Source organism: Papaver somniferum, chromosome 11, assembly GCF_003573695.1.
Source record: "Papaver somniferum cultivar HN1 chromosome 11, ASM357369v1, whole genome shotgun sequence".
Classification (NCBI taxonomy): Eukaryota; Viridiplantae; Streptophyta; class Magnoliopsida; order Ranunculales; family Papaveraceae; genus Papaver; species Papaver somniferum.
The window spans coordinates 115,549,951-115,576,403 of record NC_039368.1 but is presented as its reverse complement, the minus strand read 5'-3'; the positions used below and the strand labels follow the sequence as shown (position 1 = coordinate 115,576,403).

At 36.3% G+C, this 26,453-nt stretch overlaps 1 protein-coding gene across 3 annotated transcripts in view; it reads right to left on the bottom strand.

The window, feature by feature from the left end:
- Positions 1–26,453, bottom strand: part of LOC113322988 (SMR domain-containing protein At5g58720-like) — a 50,447-nt gene that overhangs the window by 22,879 nt on the left and 1,115 nt on the right. The gene's annotated exons all lie outside the window — the stretch shown is intronic.

Here is a 26,453-nt window from a genome sequence, read left to right as displayed (position 1 = left end):
TGTGAGCTTAACTGTTTTGCACATGTCACGTTTGATGGAATATGAGCTTATATTTTGTCCTTAGGTTTTGTAGGCACACCTCTGGTAAACCTTCACGAGACTTCAACTCGTCCACTAGGGACACTTAGTGGTTTAAAAGGCTTAGTGCATACGCTAAATGCATTCGAGAGACCAGCGACAGTGGTATAGTTAGGATTTCCTTAGTTTGTTTTTACTTGAGGACAAGTAAAATTCAGGTTTGGGGGTATTTGATGAGTGCCAAATATTGTATATATTTATCCCTTTTTGTTGGCATTTTAACTCATCTTTTATGCATTAATTCTACATTTTATCCCATATTCTGTATTTTCATTGTTTTCAAGAATAAATATTTTTATTAATTAATTTTGCATTTTTAGGTAATAAATAAAGTTCGGATGAGTCGTGGAGCGGAAAGAGCAGAAAAGTAGTGAAAAGCCGGGAGGAATTATGCAAGGAAGCCGCGAAGAATGGTGCGCACAACCTCATTTTCTACATACAAAAGCGCCTCCGTTCTCAGCCATCAGATCAGTTCTCGGGAGCATCCAACGGTCGCTCCTTCATAGAGCATCAAAATCGGAAGTCTCTGCCGAGCACCACAGCGCTGAAATTCCAAGCCTTCAGATTAGATGGTAGTTGAATCCAGCGGTCACCTCATCACTGTGCATCAAATCCTGATGGTTCCGCCCAACACTACAGCACCTAACCTAATCTAGCACCGTTGACTTCGTTGTGTTCCGCATCCAACGGTCGCTACAAACTGCTTCTCTCTTAGCCGTCCGATCTACCTACCATCGTCACATCCTACGGACCAGATCGCTGCTCATCAACTTCAGATAATCCCGCTTCACACCCTAGCACCAAACCCTATACTACCACCCAAACACTCCCTCCTTCCCAAAACTTCATCTCCTTCACCCGACAGTTGCAGAGCTCTGCAACTCCACCACCTCCCCTCTCTGCCGCTGTCGCTTCCTTCACCACCACCAGTTCCATCACTGCCACTACTATCTCTTCACCGACAACACCCCCATATCCCTAGCCTAGTTATTTTCCTCATCTCACAACCTCTGAAACCCTAGGTTTTGGGGTGAGTAAAATAACTCGAAATTAGGGGACAATAGGAGCAGAGGAAGAGCAGCAAGGACTAGAGGAGGCATGGGTCGAGCAAATTTTGGGAGTTTGTAAGTAAATTTTGTGTAATTTAAAAAAGCCCTAATTTTCTGATTTGGGGAAAAGGGGTGTAAACCCTAATTTGATAATTTGGGTATAAAAGGGAAGTGATGTGAGATGTAAAAACTGTTCTTGGACTAGCCAAGTTTCCACCCAATTTGGGTTAGCCTAATTTCAATTGTTCTTGCACTGTTAATTGTCCTGTTAAATTTCAGTTTCAACTGTTAGTTGCATTTTCACCCTTAGTTGCATTTGTTGTCATGTTAGTTTGCCATTGTTAAATGTTTGTTTGTGTGTGTTCATGTTAGACTCTCTTGTTACTGTTAAATGTGCTCTTGTTAATGCACTGTTAATGTTAATGTGTGATGCTCCTGTTGTTAGTTAGACTCATTGTTGTGTCACTGTGAATGCTATGTTTAGTATAATATTTGTCATGTTCTAAATCACCTTGCTAGGGACTAGATGAAGCTCTATTGTCTTATTGTGTAGTACATTGATCACATTGTTCTAGAAGGCTAAACAAGTTTAGGACAATACTGAACTTAGCTCATCATCACCTCACTTTCACAATGTATGCCAAGTATGCTTTGTAGTTAGGTTCATGAGCTGCTGATAAGCTGCAACTCAAGCTGAAGTCATAATCCCTTGACTAGTTGTGCTGTAGAAAGACAATTAGTGCTTTGGAAATAATACCATAGTTGTGTTTAACTTCCTATAGGAAAATACACAGTAAAAATTAGAGTGAATTCAACCCCTAGTTCCCATCCATAAATCCATTTTCAACTGTTAGTCTTGTTTCCTTCCACTTGTTTGGTTTACCTGCATTTTCTGTTTTGCATTTTCACTGCTTACTTGCTTTCCCTGCTGCAATTCTTCTGTTGCTGCTGCCTTTCTGCAGCTGCTGCTGCAGCTCTGTTGTTACTGCACTGCTGTGCATTTTCTGTGCTGCTGCCACTTCTTCTGGTGTGCTGCTGCTGGTGCCTGTTACTCTACCAGGTTGCTGCTGCTGGTGCCTGCTGCACTGCTTCTTGCCTCTCTGCAGCTGCCGCTGCCAATCCACTTCTCTGGGCTGTTGCATTGCTGCTGATTGCTTTGCTCTCCACAGCTCACTTCCAAAAGCCCAGAGCACAATCTGAGCCCAACTGTAAGACCAAAATCAAAGCCCAGTTCAGTAAGGCCCCAAGTCAAATTCATAGTCAAGGCCAAAGCCTAGTTCTCTGTTAAGCCCAACTCATAGTTGAACTGCTGAGCCCAAAGCTCAAATCAGCTCACTGAAACAAAGCCCAACTCTCAAATACCAAGCCCAATTACTGTAAAAGGCCATTTCACTGTTCAGGTGAGATTGAGCCCAAAGCTTAAACAAAGAACCAAAGCCCATTTGCACTTTAAATATAACTGAGCCCAGGCTCAGTTCATTTTATGTTTAACAAACCCACTAAGCCCAATCCATTCAAAGGGCATTCAAACCCAATAGTACATTAAGCCCAACACTTCCAAAGGGCTTCTAAGCCCAAAGCAAATCTAGGAACCCAATTAGCTAAAACACTTCCGAAACACACCCGATCTCTGTGGATCGACCCGTACTTGCACGAGCTACAACCGACGACCGTGCACTTGCGGTATTACTGTAGGCCCGTTTCCATTGCATCATTTTTATACACATTTCCTGGCCTGCCAAGTTTTTGGCCATGAAAATATTGTGGAACCTGTTGGTTCAATAACATATGGCTTCTCGCCCTCGACCTTCATGAATGTTGTTTTTTCTAATACTCATTGTAATTCATATGATTTTGATATTGACATGGGATTCGTACAATTATTCTGTGAAGATGAACATGACATAGGAATAGTTGAATCTTCTGTAGACACTAATATGCATGAAAATATATTTGATGTGTCTGATTCTCTACCTAGGTCACATTGTGATATTTCTCCTGATTTGCCGATGCATGAGAATGAATCTGTTGATGATGTTGATGATTCTAAGTGTGAACTTGCCAATGTGAGTGATGATTGTGAGCATGATGTGACATGTGTAGATGAGTTAGAAGATTTTGATTTGATTGATAATGATATGCCTATTCTTCTACCTGAGTCACAATTTGGTGGCCTTCCACCCAACCTAGAATTGGTTTTACAATATTGGCACAAACCAAATCTAGGTTGGGTGGAAGGCCACCAAATTGTGACTCAGGTAGAAGAATAGGCATATCATTATCAATCAAATCAAATCAAAATCAAATCAAATTGAGGACAATGTTTAGTTTAGGTTTGGGGGTATAGAGTAGATGCCATGATAATTTGCTATAATTGAAAACAAAACTCCATCTTTTTGAAAAAATTCAAAAATTCAAAAAAAATTAAAAAATGAAATGAAAAATCATAAAAAAATGGAGCTCATTTACCTTGAAATGTTGACTCTTGTGCAAATATGTATTATTATTAGGAGTCTTAGTCTAGATATTTAGGCACCCTGATTCTAGCACAATTCACATAGTGATAAGAAATTTGCACGCGCACGATCTACCAATACATGTATGGCCTCGATCTTCAAGGTGTTGGATAGGAAGTTACGATTGCCAATCACTTTAGAATACTGAACGAAACTTGACTAGCTTGTTCTTTGGTTGGTTGGGATAGAAGGTGGAGGTTACATTAAGAAAGACAACCATCGAATTTAACTGGGTGCATCAAAAAGGGCTACCTCTTGCAAAGTGTCATGTAATTTTTTGTTTCTTCTTGTTATGTATCAAAAGTGTTTCCTTGTTAAAAAAAAAAAAAAAAAAAAAAAAAAAAAAAAAAAAAAAAAAAAAAAAAAAAAAAAAAAAAAAAAAAAAAAAAAAAAAAAAAAAAAAAAAAAAAAAAAAAAAAAAAAAAAAAAAAAAAAAAAAAAAAATCAAGTATTTATCAATTCCATCATCTCTTGTTCCAAAAATAAAAAGAGAATAGTCAATGTAAATAAGAGTCATGTAAATAGTCATTTTGTTGTTTCATTGTAATAAGCAAGGAAGGGTGTATGTCATTGATGTACAACGCGAGTAATTGTGAAATACCTCCAACTCATTCACAATTCTCGTAAAGTCCGGACAGCTAGCTAGATTTCGACCTCAGTTCTTAGCCTGAGAAACTATCTCTTGGTGATTAGTAGTCATAACTTCAGATCTTTCTTTACACATGTGTAGATACACTTTACACTCTTATCACATGTCCTTTTTTTGTTATCAGTGCTAGGATTGTGCCTTTGATAGCTAGATTGACATCTCCATTTTGCTGTGAGCTTAAACTGTTTTGCACATGTCACATTTGATGGAATCTGAGCTTATATTTTGACCTAGAACTTTGTAGGTACGTTCTAAGCAAACCTTCACGAGACTTCAACTCGTCCACTAGGGACACTTAGTGGTTTAAAAGGCTTAGTGCATACGCTAAATGCATTCGAGAGACCAGCGACAGTGGTATAGTTAGGATTTCCTTAGTTTTGTTTTACTTGAGGACAAGTAAAATTCAGGTTTGGGGGTATTTGATGAGTGCCAAATATTGTATATATTTATCCCTTTTTGTTGGCATTTAACTCATCTTTTATGCATTAATTCTACATTTTATCCCATATTCTGTATTTTCATTGTTTTCAAGAATAAATATTTTTCTTACTTAATTTTGCATTTTTAGGTAACAAATAAAATCTGGATGAAGTGCGGAGCGAAAAGAGCAGAAAAGTAGTGAAAAGCCGGGAGAAATTACGCGAGGAAGCCGCGAAGAATGGTGCGCACAACCTCATTTTCTACACACAAAAGCGCATCCGTTCTCAGCCATCAGATCAGTTCTCAGGAGCATCCGACGGTAGCTCCTTCATAGAGCATCAAAATCTGAAGTCTCTGCCGAGCACCACAGCGCTGAAATTCCAAGCCTTCAGATTAGATGGTAGTTGAATCCAGCGGTCACCTCATCACTGTGCATCAAATCCTGATGGTTCCGCCCAACACTACAGCACCTAACCTAATCTAGCACCGTTGACTTCGTTGTGTTCCGCATCCAACGGTCGCTACAAACTGCTTCTCTCTTAGACGTCCGATCTACCTACCATCGTCACATCCTACGGACCAGATCGCTGCTCATCAACTTCAGATAATCCCGCTTCACACCCTAGCACCAAACCCTATACTACCACCCAAACACTCCCTCCTTCCCAAAACTTCATCTCCTTCACCCGACAGTTGCAGAGCTCTGCAACTCCACCACCTCCCCCCTCTGTCGCTGTCGTTTCCTTCACCACCACCAGTTCCATCACTGCCACTACCATCTCTTCACCGACAACACCCTAGCCTAGTTATTTTCTTCATCTCACAACCTCTGAAACCCTAGGTTTTGGGGTGAGTAAAATAACTCGAAATTAGGGGACAATAGGAGCAGAGGAAGAGCAACAAGGACTAGAGGAGGCATGGGTCGAGCAAATTTTGGGAGTTTGTAAGTAAATTTTGTGTAATTTAAAAAAGCCCTAATTGTACTGTGTATTGATATTTTTGGGGAAAATGTGTGTAAACCCTAATTTGATAATTTGGGTATAAAAGGGAAGTGATGTGAGATGTAAAAACTGTTCTTGGACTATCCAAGTTTCCACCCAATTTGGGTTAGCCTAATTTCAATTGTTCATTGTAGTGTCTTGTTGCTGTTAGTGTCTTGTTACTGTTAATGTGCAATTTTCAATTGTTCCTGTTAGTGTCTTGTTCCTGTTAGTGTCTTGTTCATGTCATTCTTAGATGTGTGAAATGTTTTAGGATAAAATTGAATCAAGGTAAGCCACATTTTACTCTCACAGTGCATATCATGTATGCTTTGTAGTTAGGATAAAACTATGTGATATTACCACAACTCATACCTTATTGACATTGTCAGATTCTTTGACTAATTGTGCTTTAGTCAGACATTTAGTGCTTAGGATTGACACATCAGTTGTGATTCAACTATCCATTGGTGAAACACCTTAGGTAAAAGGCAGACTTGAACCTTACCTTTACCTGCTGTAAGGAAGAATTGGCATGATCAGTTGAATTCATCTTCTTGTCTTCACTGATTTGTTTTGCTCTTTTTCATGTTTAGAATCATTCCATTGTTCACTGTTTTCTTTCTTTCATTTGCTATTTTCTTCACATCACTGCCCTTGGCCTTAGGCCTTGGTTCATCCTTTGTGTCATTTTGTTTTGCCTTTGTGTTCTGTTGTTGCTGTTTAGTCTTTCCAATGCTTGTACATTCTACTTGCACTCCTGCTTGCTTTTTGTTCACTGCTTAAGCAGCTGCAGCTGTTGCTGCAGCTCTGTTGTTACTGCACTGCTGCCTTTCTGCAGATGTTGCTGCCAAGTTGCAGCTGCTACTGCATTTCTTCTACTGCATCTGCTTCTTCTGTGCAGCTCTTCCTCTGTTGCCCTGCAGCACTGCTGCATTGCTTCCTGCCACTGTCTTTCTTGCACTGCTACTGCCACTCCTTGCCTTGTGCTGCTGTTGCAATACTGACTTCTCTTCTGTGGTTGTTGCATAGCTGCTGCTTGCTTTGCTCCAAGGCTCACTTCACTCCTGAGCCCAAGTCCAATTCAGTGAAACCAAAGGCTAAAGGCCCAACCAACTGAGCCCAAAGCTCAGTTCACTCCCAAAAGCCTCTGAAGCCCAGTTAAGGCCAAAGCCTAGTTCACTACTAAGCCCAACTCACAAGTGAATTGTTAAGCCCAACGCTCAAACCAGTTTCCAGAACCAAAGCCCATTTGCACTTCAAAGATAACTGAGCCCAAGCTCAGTTCATTTTATTTTTAACAAACCCACTAAGCCCAATTCATTCAAAGGGCATTCAAACCCACTAGTACTCAAAGCCCCATCTAAGCCAAAAGGCTTCTAAGCCCAAAGCAAACTAGAAACCCAATTAGCTAAAACACTTCCGAAACACACCCGATCTCTGTGGATCGACCCGTACTTGCACGAGCTACAACTGACGACCGTGCACTTGCGGTATTACTGTAGGCCCGTTTCCATTGCACCAAATTTATACGCCTTTCCGGACCTGCCAATGGGCGGCGGTCACAGTCTTCCGGTTCCACCTGGAGCAATATCAGATCATGGAACGATAGTGAAGAAACAATGATGGGAGAAACACAAGTGCGAAAGAGTTCTTTTTCACAACACATACGACACAATTCTTCACCACAAACTGTGTCTGTATCCTAACCTCAAGTAATTCTGATAGATCCTAGGCGCATTTCATCATCATTCTCGCCCTACAACCCAAATGATTGCTACAATGTCACACCGCCTCCACCACAACATCAAACATCTTATATTCTTGGAGGACCGAGTGCACCGAGTGCTTTCCAACAATCGCATAGTGATTTCCAATCGCCTAGTCCTTATAGAAATTTTCTTAATATGTTTCTCATTGGGTATATCCCAGGTCTATTCCCAGGTTTTGCATATTTCTTGAGTTCAAAAGATAACAATGAAAGAACACAACATGAGCGACGTTAGAGAGATTTTTTGTAGTTTTTAATTCTGTTACATTTGTAATTTTAGTTTTAAAAGGATGATGATCCGAATTAGATGAAATGACACATATTTAAAATTAAACGTTTTGCACGCACTACATTAGCTTCGAAGAAGGGATGAAACTGTTCAACACCTTAAGAATTTCGAAACATTTTTCGAGAGGAAAAGCCATATTTTTCCATCTTTGTCATTCAGTCAAACATCTTGTTACCATCTCAGCATCAGTTTCAACTCTCAATCTATATCGATTGGCTTGTATGGCCAAAGCTACAAACTCACTTTTCTTCTTTCTTAATTGCACGAAAACATTCTATGTCGCATATAGCACGACGACTCGGATTACGGATGTCACTGCAGAACCCGTCGTGAATAACCTCCCAAAAATTCACCCATGGATAGTTTGTTGAAGCAAGCTGAGTAAATAAAAAAACATAGTTTCTGTAAATAGATTCATCTTCTTCATTAATATACGAAGCGCGCTGAACTAACAAGGGCCGAGACATGATCCAAAATTGAAAAATTCAATAATTGAAAAATTTGTTGAAGTTGAAGAATTTTTTTAAGCTCAGAGAAGAGTACAAATGTGAATTTGGAATTGAAATGGATAGTATTTATATAACTCAAAAATTATATGTGTTAGATCATAAGAGTTCTAAGCCGGCAGATTCAGCTGTTAGCGTTTCTATGAAAAACTCGGTGCTTTCATGAACAACGCTGGCGTGTGGAGTAAAAGCGGGCGTTGGTATTACAAGATCCAGAGCTTTGGCACAAGTGCAAGTGTTCTTGACTCAAACGCCAGCGTGTTTGGCAAGCTCGCACGGTCTTTCAACAGGCGCGCGCTAAGTGATCCAACTCAATGAGAAAACCGACAAATTTGTTGGTTTGAACATCCATTTTTCATTTTTGTTGAGTCCATAGTGGGAGAAAAATGAACAAACTTGAAGTTTGTTCATTCCATAGGAACTGCTCTTAGTGAAGATATTATATGTTTTTTTAAACGTTTGAAGAATTGTTCTGATAATGGTGTAGGTGGTTTTTTTCATAGACCGGGTGCTGCTATTAAAAAATAAGTTTGTTCCCAGCTTGTCGCTTGGTTGCCAAATAAACTTTGTACGAAACCTAATGAGGTTTCTTTCGAAGACAAATAATTATTAAAATTAAATTAAAATAAAAAGGTAAATGTTCGTAGATGCTTTGTCTTTTTAATATAACCATTCATTTTCCAAAAAAAAAAAAGAAGAATATATTCTCAATTTATCTGTCTGTAAACTAAGTGTCCTTGTAGGATATAGCTCGCACATTGCATCTCATTTGTATCAACTATCACACAGGTAAAAAACAACAACTATCAACACAGCTAAAAAGAATAGGGGTCCAATGCAAGAACCAGAGAAGATGGAAAAGGTTCCAAGAGGTAAATATACCCTTATTTAGAGGAAGTGAAATTTGCCTTACTATTCATATCTTGAGGGGTACCATTTTTTTTAAAAAAAAAACACAAAATTGGTCAAAAAGACCAAAACAAACAATTCTTGGGTGAAATAGATTTATAGCTTTTTATACTGTTTATATGACCAAAAATCAGAAATATAATGTTCAATTTTCCAATTTGGATATTTCACCCAGGAAAAATAAAATAATATATTTTACCTAAAATACCCCTAACCTTTTAAACCCTTTTTTCAAACAGAATTTTTCTAAGAAATTATAATAGCTTGTTCCTCAAACTGTGAGCGATTTTCCCTTTTCTTCAGAGCAATTTTCCTTTCTCTTTCAGATATGGGAGCTCAATATATGGTGATTAACGATTGGATTCGAAGTTTAGAATACTGTACTTTCAAATCATCTAATATCATCGAATCAGTAAGTTTGAAGTTCAATTGATATAATTTTGATTTGGTTTCGGTCTAATTGTTGTAACTCCTATCTGTGTTTGTCGATTTAGAAGTTTCTCTAGCAATTTTTATTATGGGATTTTTGTTAATTTTTGGTTTTAGTTGTTGATTTTGATTATCCGTGGTTTTACTAATAACCAATTTTGGGTTTAGTTGATGATTCTGAACGTGATGAATGTATTTGTTATGTCTCGAACTTTATTGGTATAATATCATCATGGATGTTTCTTATGTTATTATATTCAAACCAAATTGATTAAACCAATTTTGGGTTTAGTTTCATATTAGAATTTACAGTGATTAGTTTTGTCAGTTTAATTTTGATATGAACTGAAATAGTATTTTCAATTTTGGGTTGATGTACTGCTTTTCTAGGTAAGTAATTGTCCTAGCATCAGTCATTGTATTGGATTACTTTTTTTGCATAGAATAAAGCTCTAGATGGTATGATGATTATGAGTACTAGGTTACTGTAATCAATTGGTATGAGTATTAGCTTACAATTCTACCGAACTCAGCACGATGTCTGGATTCCTACAATTCTACCGAACTCAGCACGATGTATGGAATCCTCGAATGAACTATTATAACTAATAGGTTATTGTACTAGTTTAGTTTGTCTTACACCAATAGTGAATGTACCTGATGGTAAAGGCTAAGCTAGTTGATTTATTTTCCAGTTTTTTAAAGCAAGATGGAACTAGCTTCATCCTTTATTTTTAGTCAATCTGTTTGTTTCATTTGGTTTTGTCTTTATTTTTTTTATTTTCAATTGAATACATCTAGATTCATAAATGTTTTTTATATATTCCTTTGTAGATGGATCGTCATTTTCTTTGTGTGGTTATCCGGGATACAGATGCATGTCCATACCATGTTAATGTGAAGTCAACAGTTGATGAGTTGAAGTCGCATGTTTGTTCTTATTGGAATAACATTTCACCGGACTCAATTTAGTTTGTATTTGAGCATGAGGGGAGAAGCAATGTTATTGACAATGATGTGAAGCTTTAGTATTTCTTATCATTGTGTATTTTTAAGCAGTTGTCTTTATTGAAGCTTAGTTTATTTGAACGTGTTCCTCTTCGTGTTCCTTATTTTTTTCATGAACCTACAATGAGCGAGTTTCGTTTTGCATCAGACCCTAGCACAGATCAATTGCTTACTCCTCGTCATCTTCCGAACAACAGTAAAGTTACTCGTAAACCTACAATGACGCGGTTGCTTTTAGGTAAAGACAATATCTCAGATTAGTCACTTGCTTTGTCTCAAGAACTTGCTTCGTCTCAAGATATCCCCATGTCTCAAGAACGTGCATTCAATGGAAAGATGGCAGTTAAAAGATCTTGCAAGGCGGCTGAATGGGAGTTTATTATCAAAGGTGTTGGTCAAGATATTTATGGAGGACGAGATGAAGCTCGTATAGTTGTTGAGAAATATAACCATTTTTTTGGTCGCAAGGTCAGAGTAATCAAGAGCAATACAGAACGGTATTTTTGGAGTGTTGTTACAAGGAGAAAATTGAATTGCAACTGGAAGTTTCATGTAGCTCGGAAGACTTACAATGTGAAGGGTCATTTATTCCTCAAAATCTATAATTGTGAACATACATGTTGTGCTGGTTATAGTGACGGTACAAAGGATTATCCAGTTATGCGCGAACTTGTCAAGAGCTTAATATTTGATCAGATCAAACATAATCCCAACAAGAAATGAAGGGATATTGTTAATGATTTCAAAAGTGATTATGGGTTAACATTGAGATATGATCAGGCGCATGCTGGGAGAGAATTATGTTTCAAGGAATTGTATGGAGATGACGCTCAATCATACACTGACTTGGTTTGGTGGTGTGAAGCCGTGAAGAAAAGCGATCCCGAAAGTCGGGCTGATTTAGTTATTGAAAGGGACAAGTTTAAGAGTTTGTTCTTATCCTTCTATGCTTGCATCTCGAGTTTCGAGTAATATCGCCCGGTATTGTTCTTGGATGCTACTTTCCTAACTGGAAAATTTAGGGGTTGTGTTATGGAGGCTACCGGGAAGAATGCGAATAATGGTATGTCTTCTTGTTTATATTCATTTTTGATGTCAGATTATAAATCTGAAAGAAATTCAGAACTTTTTTGATGTCAGATTATAGATGAAACCAGTTTCGTTTTTAATTGGTGAAGTTAGATTAGAGAAAGAAACTGGTTTCATTCTGTACAATAACAGTTTCAGTCAGTTTAATGTTTTTTCTTTATTTCTTTGTGTTTGTTTTGTGTTTTCTGTAGGAATATTTCATGTGGAATACGGTATCGTTACAAGTGAAACTATTGACAATTGGCATTGGTTCTTGGAGAAATTAAAAACTATCTTGGGTCCTCGTGTACTAACTATTATTTCGGATCGCCATGAGGGTTTGATCCAAGGGATTCGTGATGTTTTTCCAACTTTCTATCATGGTTGGTGTTACCAGCATTTGAAGAAAAATGTCCGCAGTAAGACCAACAAGAAAAAGGGAGAGCATGGTGCTGCAATGGATTTGTTTAAACAATGTTTCTAATAATCAACGCATGAAGGCTTTCGTGAAGGTATGCAAAAGTTGAAAGATATGGGATGTGATGGTCTTCACAAATTCTTGAGTGAACTTCCAGTGGAATGTTGGTCCAATGCACATTGTGAAGGTTGTCGTTATGGCGACATGTGTTCAAACACTGTATAGTCTTTCAACTCTTGGATTAGGAATGCGAAAAGTTATGCCTATTGCAACACTAGTTAACTGGATTAGACTTAAGATAATGAATCAGATGATTGAAAAGAAGTCGAAGGTGCGACGTATAAAGGATTCATTTGTCCCAGTCTAGAGAAAAAAGTGCAGGCTTCCATTCGTGTTGGTGCTCAGTGGATAATAATCAAGTCTGGTGACATGGAGTGGGAAGTAGCTGATGGAAAGTACAATCATGTTGTTAATATTGCAAAGTTTCACTGCAGCTGTAGGGTTTGGTTTACGGAGCAGTTCCCTTGTGCTCACACTATTGCGTGTATGGTCTCAGCTAACATCAATGTTTATGAGTACATTAACCCGTATTTCAGCATTCTCAGCTTCCGTGCTTCGTATGATCGTCCTATCAAGCCCATTACTGATCACGACAAGCCTATTAATGTTTCTACTGGAGAGCTCGTGTACCCACCAACTGTCCTAGGAAAAAAACTTGGTAGGCCGAAGACGAAGCGGATTTCTAACACTGGTAGCGCAAGCGCATTCAAGAGACCAATTACATGCGGTAACTTCCATACTCAGACACATTATAACAAGATGACATGTCCTCATCCTCCCACAAAAAAGCAACGTTAAAAACCAGCTTAAGAACATCTCCATCCTTCATTCTTTTGCAGCGTCTTACTATGATTTCTTTATTAGTTTATTCTTCTCTGCAGCCTCTTGTTGCACATTTAAGATTCATTTACCTTGAATTATATTTGAGCAACTAGTATCTACCTTAAATTGTTTTTTTGTTCATAAAAACATATTTCTCTTCAGTTTTATAGTATATATCTTATAGTGTATTCAGTTTTACAATCTTGATTCATTGTAATACTTGAATGCAATCAGTTTTTACAGGCTATGTAACCAGTTTCATCCTGCATACTCTGGAAAAAAATGAGATTTTTTTGCCAGGGTGAAACTGGTTTCATCTTTCATATTCTGACAATTTTTTTTTTAAAACCTCTACATTCTGAAAATAGTTTTATACATAATGTAACCAGTTTCACCCTGCATATTCTTGAAAAAATGAGATTTTTTTGCCAGGGTGAAACTGGTTTCATCTTTCATATTCTGACAAAAAAAATGTAATCATTCTGGTTTCATCCAGCATATTCAAACACAACTATCAAGAAATTGAAGTATGGGCATTTTTCAGTAAAAAAGTTCATATTTTAAATAAGACGAATCCACGGATCACAAATGTAGGCGAAGACATGGTTCAACAAAAAAAAATTACTTCCAAATGAACTACATTAATAAAAAAATTCTAAACAACCTAAATACATCAAACTTTCCAGCAACTATTCTCATCACTTAGGATTTCATATGCGAGATCGATTCGTCTTGTGCCCATCTTCTCTTAAAGAGTATCTTCTCTCCAGGAGTAACCGTTTGTCATTGCCCATTCCATGAAGTAGATAACATACAATAAAGAATCAGGATTGCAAGACAAATGAATATGTGATGTCAGTTGACCGATCAAGAAAAAAAAAAATTAATGTCGGTTCAAACTTCGTTTTAGTTTCAGCTTGTATGTTATAATTTTAGTTCAAAGAGTTAATGACCTACCTTTCGCCATGTTGTGGACAACCTGATTTCACGACCACATCAATATCATCCATACTAGTACTTTCAAGGCGAATGCTAAGGAGGTGAGTTACTCTTTCCGCCATTATTTAGCATCCCTTAAATAGTTTGAAGAACCTAGGAGAGAATTGTAGTGTGTCCAAGATCTGTCATGGATGTCATAGTGAAGCAACGTGAAATGTTCTTCTACGTTCATCATCGGGATAAACAAGTGATGCGTATCAACATCAATAGCATCCATTTCAGCATCTATCATCTTTGCAGCCTTTATCTCATTTCCCTCAATGACATCAAGCAAAAAATAAATTGCACAACTTAGTTCTTTCATTATAAAATGAAGGTTCAAATATTTATCAGGTTTTAAATCATGTTTACCTATGCAAGCGTGCTAAGAAAGATACTTACCCATGCAAGAGCGCTGAGAAAGATTGATTTTAAGTATCCTTTAGTATCACCGCCATATTGAAACATTTGTCTCCATTTTTCCATTTTGAACCCCAAAATAGTGTTCACCAATGGGTGATTGAAAACAAGTTGCTGGATGTGTTCTCCAACGATGCATACACCTCTATTGCTTTTCCAAACGCAGTCGCTGTATTTATACAAGTTCATCTAATTTCATATAAGCACATAAGTTTCATTTTTCTAACATGATGAAACAAGATACATCAAAGCTTAAACTTAGCAGTACTTTCACAAAAACACTTGCAGTAGAATGAAAAAAAAAATGTTTATATGTACCTTAAGTTTCCAGTTCCAAAGTACCCCTTTATTAACTGGGCTTCAAACGATCTTTCTCCGCCACTCAAGTAATTTTTCCACAACTTGTTGTTCTTTGTTAACTTCTTCAACTTATCTTCCTTATGCTTCTTCTCTGCACGCTCATCCTCATCTGTTACAAACTTATTCTGTCTAGTACTTTTATATACGTTCTTCACTCTCCTCTTAATTGATCCAATTTGATTCATACCTGCCAGAGGTTCTGCTACGACAATTTATTCTTCGTTGATTTCTGCTAGAGGTTCTGTTGCTACAGTTTCCGCTTCGAGAATATCGTCAGCTTCTGGATTTACGGCTCCACTGGTTTCACCTACCTTGCTAGCATCTTCAGGAACAAATCCCTCCACTAGTTTGTTTATCTCTTGAGTGATTTTTAGATTGAAGTAGTTCTCAGATGTATTATGAACAATAATATCAAGAGGTGTAGCTTGCGGAGTTCCCGGTTGAGGCTTGAGTTGTCCTTTCAAGGCTTCCACTTGACTTTTCAAGTATGAGATTATCTTATCCTTTGCTTCAGACTCAACATCCTTTGATTCCAACTCAACATTCCTTGCTTCTAACTCGGCATTCAAGTGACGGATAATGTTGTCCTTCTCTTCTAGTTCATTCTTCAACTTGGAAATATCATCTTCATCTTTGTTTTCTTCTTCCTCATCAAACAAGCATAACTGTTTCTCCTCTTCACTCCAACTACCAACAAAATCAACAAACTGTAAACACAAAAACATTTATTTTTTATTTCAGTTAAAACAGGATGTAACTGATTTCATCATATGATAACACATGATGTAACTGGGTTTCATCCACAAAAACACAGGATGTAATTTAGTTTTAAGGTTTTCATCCATTAATAACATAAGATGTAACTGGTTTCATCCAGTTATAATAGGTATAGAATTTTAAAAATGAATATAAACTAAATCAATATAAGATGTAACTGGTTTCATCCAGTTATAATAGGAATATATTTTTACCTGATCGCTTGAAAGAGTTTCAAGCTTCCCCTCAATTTCGGTAGATACTTTATAGAAGTCCTATCTTGCAAACCTTGGCCATGCATCACTGTTATCTTTCCTATTAAAAATACTAAGGGTGTTCTTTTATATACCCAAAAAAAAACTAACGATACTCCAGTTAGTTAATTATGTTAGTTAGAATTTGGTTGATAATAAAATCATTAATTTTTAAAAAAAATTGATACCGGTACCCTCTGTAAAATGATAGCAATAGTTTAATAGAATCTGGTAATGAAATCTTCATATTGAGCCGAAAGGTAGAAACTGATGTCGTGTTTTCCTAATTTAATATCTTTCACTGCTCATGAATTTTCCACTGCCTATAAGATTTAAATTTCCTGTTGCAACAAAATCAACAAAGCCGTTGACAAGCGAAACAATCTAATCCACAACCACCCTTTTTAAACTTAGCTAGACGAAGAATAAAGTATTAAGTATTCCTCTCCTTAAAATGGCTAAACCATAATCAAGAGAAGCTATAAAACAAATGAGTCACTTCTCGATCACTTCTTTTTTTCCTGATGAGAAGAGAAGGTAGTTGACAAGCAAAGAAAAAATTACAAAAATACATCCCAATCCAAGAACTGTGTTATAAAAGTTAATATGTAATCGAGAACTCGCAGCTAATTACATTTGATTAAGGAGACCATAACTACCCAATCACAGTTTCCTTTGTACCCTGTTTATATAATCTTAATTTCTACAAATTACATTCTGCAATCAAAGTACAAATACAATTTATCTTTCATATATCTCTATTCACATCTTTGTGCCTCTGTTACAAGTTATTTAGGGTTGTAAAGGGTTTCTGCACGTCGTCTTTTATAGAGTATGGGAACGATTTATCAACAAACCTATTTATTAGCCATGTTTTCTATTTTTTTTCTCTCCGATTAAACATCAAACCCAATATCTCATTGAAAAACAAAATTTGTTGGCGTAAAAGATCGAACTAATCCTTATTTATTGATAATCCAAAATTGAGTGTGATTTCTTCCAGGGATTCAAAGATCAAACTCTCTCTAGTCAAGAAAAAGACTACCCCTAAACTGAAATTCCGTAGGAAGAAAAAGATATGGGCTTGTGTTTTTGTTTCATGGGGGTATAAAAATTTAAAACAAATGATGAGGTATGTAGATCAAATTTGGGGGTACACAGATAAATGGGTATCATTAGTATTTGTGAGGGTACATAGAAGAACGCCCAAGAAGAAATGGAGCCCGGGAAAGCATAAAAATATTGGTTTGACATACCAGATGGCATGGCAATCCAATTGTGCCACTATGGAAAAACACTAGCCAACAGACTTTTTAGTGGGTGATATTATGAATAACGCCAACGATATTCAGAATATCGATGGCATCATACTTTCCAACGCGCGATGTAAATAATATCGCTGGCGATAGTAAGGTTATCGATCAGTAGGTATTATGCAACGACTATTTCCCCTGTCGATTCCTATATATACGTCCTTATATTTCTACAGATTACTCACACATATTTCTTCATGTATTTCACCAATTTCGTTTTCTATATTCTCAATTTTAAATTTCATAATCATCGAGATCCAATGAAGAGAGGAATGTTATTATGAATCGGTTTAGATTACAACAAGAAATGTACCGAAGGAGGTTGCAAGAACTTGACGATGAGGAAGCTGAAGAACTTCACGATGATACTAATGTTTTGCACAAGTCTCCTTTGTTGAAGATCTGAAGTATGCAAATTTGTCCCCAAGTATGTTTCATGATCAACGTCCATCAGTACACTCATGTCTATTATCTTGCGGAAGGTATCTGACAAAAATGGTCCACCTTGGTTCAATGCTACCGTCATCCTCTTGCCGGTGCATTGGGACGTTCATACCGGCATTTTAACGATGCCTAAATGACATTGAGGAAGGATGTGATTGATAATACTAGGCTGTTCTTCGGGAATATAAGTCTGGTTTATCAATTGGTTCCTATAAAAATTCTTAGGTATTTTTGTGGGAGACAGATTTATCTATTACCGTAGAGTTTTCTGTGTGATACAGATTTTTTTATTAAAGTCTTCGACTTTGGGTCGTAACAAATCTTAGTTGTGGGTGAGATCATCTAAAGGAATCAAGTGCGTAGTATTCTGCTGGGATCAGAGACGTAGGAGCATAATTGTACCTTGGATCAGTGTGAGATTGATGGAGGTTCAACTACAGTCCAAACCGAAGTTATTTTGTAGTAGGCTAGTGTCTGTAGCGGCTTAATACTGTGTGCGTTCAATCTGGACTAGGTCTCGGGGTTTTCTACATTTTCCGTTTTCTCGTTAACAAAATTCTGGTGTATGTGTTATTTTTTTTCCGCATTATATTTTGTTATATAATTGAAATATCACAGATTGTGCTTTAGTTCAATCAATTAGAATATCCGACCTTTTGGTTGTTGATTTACATTGATTGACCCTTGGATATTGGTTTTTGGTACCATCCAAGTTATCTCTCTTATATTTAATCAGAATCGCAGATTTCTATTTTCTTGAGAGAGGATTAAATCGAGAGATCGAGATAATATAACTCTTTCAAATACTTTATTAAGATTGAGTCTAGTTGATTATCTTGAAAGTATATTGGAGTTAGTCCATACATATTGTTAAGCGATATAGTGGGTGTGGTTGTTGTACCCCCTCTTTATCAAAGGTGTATATGTAATTGCAATTAAACCTCCACAACAGATGCAAACCTCTGGATCATATTTTGATCGGTTGAGAATAACCGTTGGGCGAGGTGTGAACTAAATACGCAGACTGATATTAGTGAAATGGAGTATGTCACCTGATACGAGTCGATTCCGAAGCCTGTAACTAGGACACAGAACATGCACATTTATGGGTCTTATTTCCCATGGTCAACACGCCTGTCCGATGATGCAAATATCGTTCCTAGCCAGCCACCTCCAAAAGAGCCATGCTTTATGACTTACCACCACGGGTGCAAGTTCTTCATCATCTTCGTCAAATATGCACGAAATTCATTGGGAGATGACAAGTATTACTTCACAAGGTGATCGAACCACGATCCACGTTGTTTCACAAGTTGTGGAACGTGAATATCCTTACTACAATATCAATGCTAGTAAGAAAGAGACGCGGAACCAACTGAACGATTTGCATCGGAAGAATCAACAAATGGAGGTTATACACTTGAATGTGTGTCATAAATGGCACGAGCACAAAAATTTTGGATTGAGTCCAACTGTAAATGATGATGGGCGGCGGTCACAGTCTTCCGGTTCCACCAGGAGAAATATCAGATCATGGAACGATTGTGAAGAAACGATTGTGGGAGAAACACAAGTGCGAAAAAGTTCTTTTTCACTACACATACGACACAATTCTTCACCACAAACTGTGTCTGTATCTCAACCTCAAGTAATTCTGATAGATCCTAGGCGCATTTCATCATCATTCTCTCGCTACAACCCAAATGATTGCTACAATGTCACACCGCCTCCACCACAAAAGCAAACATCTTAATCCTTATGGAAATTTGCTTAATATGTTGTCCATTAGGTCTATCCCGGGTCTATTCCCAGTTTTTGCATATTTCTTGACTTCAGAAGATAACAATGGAAGAACACAACATGAGCGACGTTAGAGAGATTTTTTGTAATTTTTAATTATGTTACATTTGTAATTTTGGTTTTAAAAGTACGATGATCCGTATTAGATGAAATGGCACATATTTAAAATTAAACATTTTGCACGCACTACATTAGCTTCGAATTTTGAAACATTTTACATTGGTTTTAAAGGGATGAAACTGTTCAACACCTTAAGAATTTTGAAATATTTTTCGAGAGGAAAAGTCATATTTTTCCATCTTTGTCGTTCAGTCAAAAATCTTGTTACCATCTCAGCATCAGTTTCAACTCTCAATCTATATCGATTGGCTTGTATGGCCAAAGCTACAAACTCACTTTTTTTCTTTCTTAATTGCACGAAAACATTCTATGTCGCATATAGCACGACGACTCGGATTACGGATGTCACTGCAGATCCCATCGTGAATAACCTCCCAGAAATTCACCCATGGATAGTTTGCTGAAGCAAGCTGAGTAAATTAAAAAAACATAGTTTCTGTAAATATATTCATCTTCTTCATTAGATGCTTTGTCTTTTTAATATAACCACTCATTTTCCAAGAAAAAAGAAAAAAAATATATATTCTCAAATTATTTGTATGTAAACTAAGTGTCCTTGTAGGATATAGCTCGCACATTGCATCTCATTTGTATCAACTATCACACAGGTAAAAAAAAAAAACTATCAACACAGCTAAAAAGAATACGGGTTCAATGCAAGAACCAGAGAAGATGGAAAAGGTTCCACGAGGTAAATATACCCTTATTTAAAAAAAGAAACCTCATGCATAAGTTCACCAATTAGTTATGAAACATATCTCAAGTTCGAGCTTTTCCACCATATGCATTAATGATATTTATTACCTTCCTTTCTCTGGTGCAGATGTTAACTACAAGGAGGGATAGGAAGGTTCAATTGCCAAACAAGTCAGTCGTATGCCGGGATCGATCCCTGCTCCTCCTGCATTTGCTGCTGAGTTCCCCACAAAGAAGGTGACAATTCTTGGACAGACTTCAACTCACTATCTTCTAGTTGAATCCATGTTACTGCTGGGATGATCCACATTACTAGTAGCATGATGGTGAGTGGTAATGGACATCATCAAGCAACGAAGCAATAGCGGTGGATCATTTAATGTCGAGCAAAACAACGTCAGTAGTAGCCTGTGGCTCGTCTATTTAATTTTTCTGTGGGTTTTGATTCTTTCAGTGAGCTTTATTTATACAATTACGAGAAGAATTTTAAACATAACCCAAAGGGTAAATCCATTCTTAGAAAGATTGTTTAAATATTAAACAAATCACTAGACTTTTTTCTGAGGGATTTTGTGTTCCCCTCAAAATAAATAGCTAATTTGCATTTCTCCCTTTATAAACTAATAATTGGTAAAACCTCTTTTCGGTTAACTCTGTTGTTACCATCCAGTTAAATAACCATGTGTGTCACATTAACTCTGTATTGTTTTCTTTTCCATGTCACAACATAATTGTACCGGTGCGGTAACCACCACTGCCTCCATCCCTACGACCACCACCATCTTTCTCAATCTCCTCCACTGCGTCACAATCGCAATCACAATATAGAATTTTACATACTGTGAAATTTCATCGATCCACTAATTATATTTTCCAAGTTGGAATCCAACATGGACTCTTTCAATTAGATTAAATAAGCCAATAAATTTAACTACTTTTGATGTATAATTTACTAATTGGATTTTCTAAGCTTGGTCTATGGATGTCAGAAGTATTATTTAGCTTAACAAGGCCATAAAGCTAATTAAGAATTTCATTTTTGGATTATTCAGGAACTCACTATGACTTTCTTCAGATGGTTCTCAACATCCCAATTTCCTTTGTTACTTTTCGATAGTCAGCCAAGAAAAATCACAGAACCATTAATTTCGTAGAGTATTTTGGAGAAGTGATGTTAGTTCAGTTGGAGGCGGTGGAGAATCGTGGGATGGTGAACTTGGTCGTGGTGCAGGCAATGAAGAAGATGACGATGGTGTTTTACGGTTCATCTAGTTTCTTTTTTGTTTAGACTGTCGGATTATTAGATTAGGATACAGATCTATTACACCTTTTTTTTATTTAGGATATAATATTTTATATGAGACACACGTAAACGCACGTGGTTATTTAACTGGGCAGTAACATCAGAGTTAACAAAAAGGGGGTTTTATCAATTATTAATATATAAAGGAGAATGCAAAGCTATTTATTTTGAGACGGAAATTCAAAATCTCTCTTTTTTCTATAAAGGAGAATGCAAAGAAATAAATAAAATTCCACACATCTCAATGAACCTTTCTTTAATAGGAAAAGAAAGAAAGAAAAATCCTCACATCTCGATGAAAAAATTTCGAACTTATTTTCTAGGGAAAGAAAGAAAGAAAAAATCCCCACATTCCAACGACGAGATACAAACTTAGATCTTTGTATCATCACCCCCGAAAAATTTACCGTTGTACATCTATGATATATTGATGAGATAGAGTCTATAAGTATAGCTACACGTAAAAAGCCACGTTTTGTCCAGCGCACCTTAAAATATCTCTATTGAAAGGTGCGAGCCTAATAGTTAAAATACATTAAATCTGTAAATGAGAGAAAAACTAGGGGAAACTATTAACATCACAGTGCTTAGTCTGAGAGTCAATGAGCTCACTTATAAGATTGAGACGCGCATGAGATGAAGCTCGAACATATGATGAGGATAACAATCAAATTGTGATTCCAAACGAAGATGATGTTTTTTTGGAGGAACTATCTTTTGTGAGATAAGTTTTTTTTAAACTAGAATTTTCCCGAGAGATTGAGTGGAATTTTAACTTAGAAAATGATGCTTTGTATTCAGAAATTTCTCCCGATATAGAGAGAATAACCACTCTGCCTAGCACCTATCCTAGTGCTAGAAGAGATGGATAGACTGCCATTGGATAATTTTTCGGGATAAATCTCGCGAGTTTCTGATGCGAGTTTAAAATTATTATAATATGATTACGTTAAGGACTACTTGAGTTCATAATTATAAAAATATAAAATGGACAAAAATATCCTTCCATACTGATTTAGCATTAATTTCCATGTTTTTTTTATTTTCATGACTATTTGAGTTCATGCTCTCTGACGAACTCTGAACTTACTACTTATTTTCTAGTAGGAGTTCATTCTATCTGATGAACTATCAGGTGTTTGGTAATTCTTTTTATAAATTCGAGTTCATTCTTAAAAATGAGGGTTATTTTGTTTTTGGTACTCAAGTTTTGACCAACTTTGCTGTTTGGTCTAACATTTGTCCAGCTTGGTGTTTGGTACTTGGAAATGACGTTGACCCGCGTGGACTCGTTTTGACCTTGAAGTCTGTTTAGTATTTTTTTTACTCGGCGGTGCTGGTCAAACCGAGTCAACGCGGGTCAACGTCATTTCCAAGTACCAAACACCAAGCTGGACAAATGTTAGACCAAACAACAAAGTTGGTCAAAACTTGAGTACCAAAAACAAAATAACCCTAAAAATGAACACATATCAAAAATTTCATTATTATAAACCAAAAAGAGTTCATTCGAAACCTAATTAAAACCATTAAATCAAGTCTGAAAACAGAGTTCATTCTTTCAAATGAATACCCAATCAAAGTTCATCATTACGAACAAAAATCAGAATCCATTCGTCAAAATGAATACCTACCAAAACAAACTAATTCAAACTTTTTCATTCTTTAAAATGAACACCTAATAATTCAAGATATAAAACTGAGTTCATTCCTTAACATGAACATACAACAAAAATCCATAAAAAACAGAGTTCATTCTTTCAACGAAACACCTAATAATTCAAGATCTAAAATAAATTTCGTTCTTTAACATGAACACACAACAAAAATCAAATTTCATTTCTTCGAGTGAACACCTAATAAAAAGATCTAAAAATGGAGTTCATTTTTTAAATTTGCATCATCTTCATCGTCTTCATAATCTTTAACAACAACAACAACAGTAGCAGAGAAGAAGAACAAAAAAAAAACTTCATCGTTCATCATCATCTTCATCGTTTTCATCGTCAAAAACCTAGAAAAGAACGGAAGAAGAAGGATTATTTTCATCCTCGTCTCATCATTATCATCTTCATCATTATCCTCGTCTTCAACATCTTCATAAGTAAAAATAAGAAGGAAGAAAATAGATTTGAAAAAGAGAGGAGAGAGAAAATAAATGTGAAAATGATTCTCCTCTCTTAATAATGAGTATATATATGGTCCTAATTAAAATGGTATTTCAGCCACTATTATTTGACAATTATATCATCCATGACGTCATCTCGCGTGGATATTGTCCATCATGGGACTAAATAATAATTTTTAGGACCAAACAACAGTATATATTTTAAAAAATGACCAAATAAACAGTTGACAAGGTCAAAAGGACTAAACTAACTCTCTTATATTATTTCTATGACCAAATGATAATTTCTACTATAAATATATAATTTGTGCAATTTAAAAGATTTATTATTTCTAGGAGAAGTTATGCGGTTGTTACATATTGTTGGTGAGCCTTTGAATCATATTATTGAAGGTGATGACTTGACAATGTGAATCATATTACTGAAGGTGATGACTTGACAATGTGGACTCCAGGTGATAAATTTTCAGTTGCAAATGCTAACGATGCTCTAGAGGCCGATGACTTCTTAAGATTCCCTTGTAAGAGGTTATGGAATTCGAAAGTGCCTTTGAAAGTGTATTATTTAGTTTGGACTCTTTGCTTTAGTGGAGCACCAACTAAGAGCTTCTCCAATGGAATGTATGTGAAGATAAATGTCCAAGTCCACATAGGATAGACATTCATTTTCTCTAAAATTCTTCTCCAACCCAACTTCTTAAATCAATGTGAAGATGACATGGTTTAAATTTTTTTTGACACTGTCAAGGTGAATGTCTAGTTTTAGACATTCACCTTAACAATGTCAAGCTATTCTATTAAGCTTTTGCTTACCTAAATTAATTCCAATATATTAAATAACCATTTTTAGTGCTAATAAAATCTAAAAATTACTAAAAAAAAATTTATATTTAATCCATAAAATATCACAAACAACACTATCGGAGATAAATTATTCTTCCTCCCTAAAAATTGGAATGGGGTTGTCTTGTTTGTGTTGCCACCTAGGAAACACACACAACCACCATTGGAGAAGCTCTAAAGATAAACTGCTAAGAGCTGGTATTGTGCAGGGAGATAACTGTTTTCTTTGTAATTCAGAGATACATTTGTTTCTTCACTGCAATTTTGCTACGCAGGTTTGGACTTATTTCTTAAATAGTTTTGGCCTAAGTTGGGTGTTTTGCTGATAAGGTGAAGCCAGCTCTTTGGGAATGGGGAAAAGAAGGGTAGGCTAAGATACGGGCGTATTTGGAGCATACTTCCTTTTGCAATTTGGTGGAATATTTGGAGAGAACATAGTGACAGATGTTATAACAACAAATCTAGACTCTAGATGATACAAGCAGGTTATTACTTCTGTTAAATGTACCCTGTTTAAATGGGCAATCAGTACTGACATCTTCAGGGGCTTGTCTCTGTCAATCTTAATATGTAACTGGGATGTTGTTATTCATACCTAGGTGATTGTATTTTGTATTTTTTGTCACTGTGTTAGTGACATTTTTCAATAAAATTTTGTCCTTTTACAGTCAAAAAAATACTACTTCCGTTTCTAAATAATAGGCAGGTTTGTGTGTAAAAATAGAGTAGATAATTGAGTTGCCAAATTTACCAAAGATTTACATGACTCCTAGAATTCGTAAACCCATGAAACTACAAATCCTCCGGAACTATAAATTCTACTACCGAACACACCATTAATGAATTTCTTACCCTAGGTATTCTAATCATTTGTGGGTTATGGCCTTGTGGGTGAGCAGTAAAAAAGGGTTTCCCATAGATTTGAAAATTTTGCCGAGGTGAACATGGAGATGGGGGACTAAGAAAAATGAATTTCCTACATTTATATTGAAAATGAATTACCCATGTTCAATTTCTAGTTACAACCCATGCGTGATTTCAATTTCATGTTCAGTTTCAATTTCAAGTCATAAATCCACAATTTTTTTGGACTATCAGAGTTAAAAAAAAACTTGCTTCTAAATGTATTCCAAAACAACAAAACACGTAGATTTAGCCTTAGTATCACCGATTAAGGCGAATGAAACCTGTTCCCTTAGCTGTTATACCCCGTCAACTATTTTTCAGCTTTTGGAGAATGTAACCTCTTGAGTTTCCATTTTTTTCATATATTTTTGCTTTTATCAAAAAGAAAAAAAACATCCATGCATAATGTCTAATTGAATCTGTAAAAATATTAAAAATGCTACTTAAACAGGAAATTTATGCTGGAAGAAGGAATCAAAACAACATATATGTATCAGTGCATGCCATAAGTAAATAGAATTACGCCAAATGCGAATACAGGTATTGTTGCAAAAGACTCATTCACGGACAAATCTTACAAATAACAACTCCTTGTTCAAGACAATACCCATGGTCACATTGAACGCCATAGTCATAGTCCAACTTCCTCAAAAATATAGTCCAACTTCGATTAAATAGTTTCAGAAATTATAATCCAACTTACTCAAAACTTGAAGATTTCCATTGTCGTGATAGTAACTAACACCTGAAAGGTTGCTCATACTCGCACTGAAAACTACTAACCTGGCAGAAATTCTACTTTTACAACAGAAGCTGAGTAACGTAACAAGATTATCCATTGACACGGAAGCCACAGCAAAGCAAACATCGCATGGATTGCTAATATGAAGATGAGTATCAATATTGAAGAGATGACCTGCCACTTCATTTGGAACTTGGTACCGCATGCCCCAGAGTATGAGCAAATACATGTCCAAGTACTGCAGTTCAGAATAGATACCTCTGGATCATAACATCATGTCATAACCCATAAGCCTAGACAAAAGAGTTATAAGTAGTTCAATGAAAAAGGGAGAAAGAATGAAAAATATAAAATGATGGATCAGCAGCTTTCGACATGTTTGCTTGAACATTCAAAAGTACCATCCTATAACATGTAT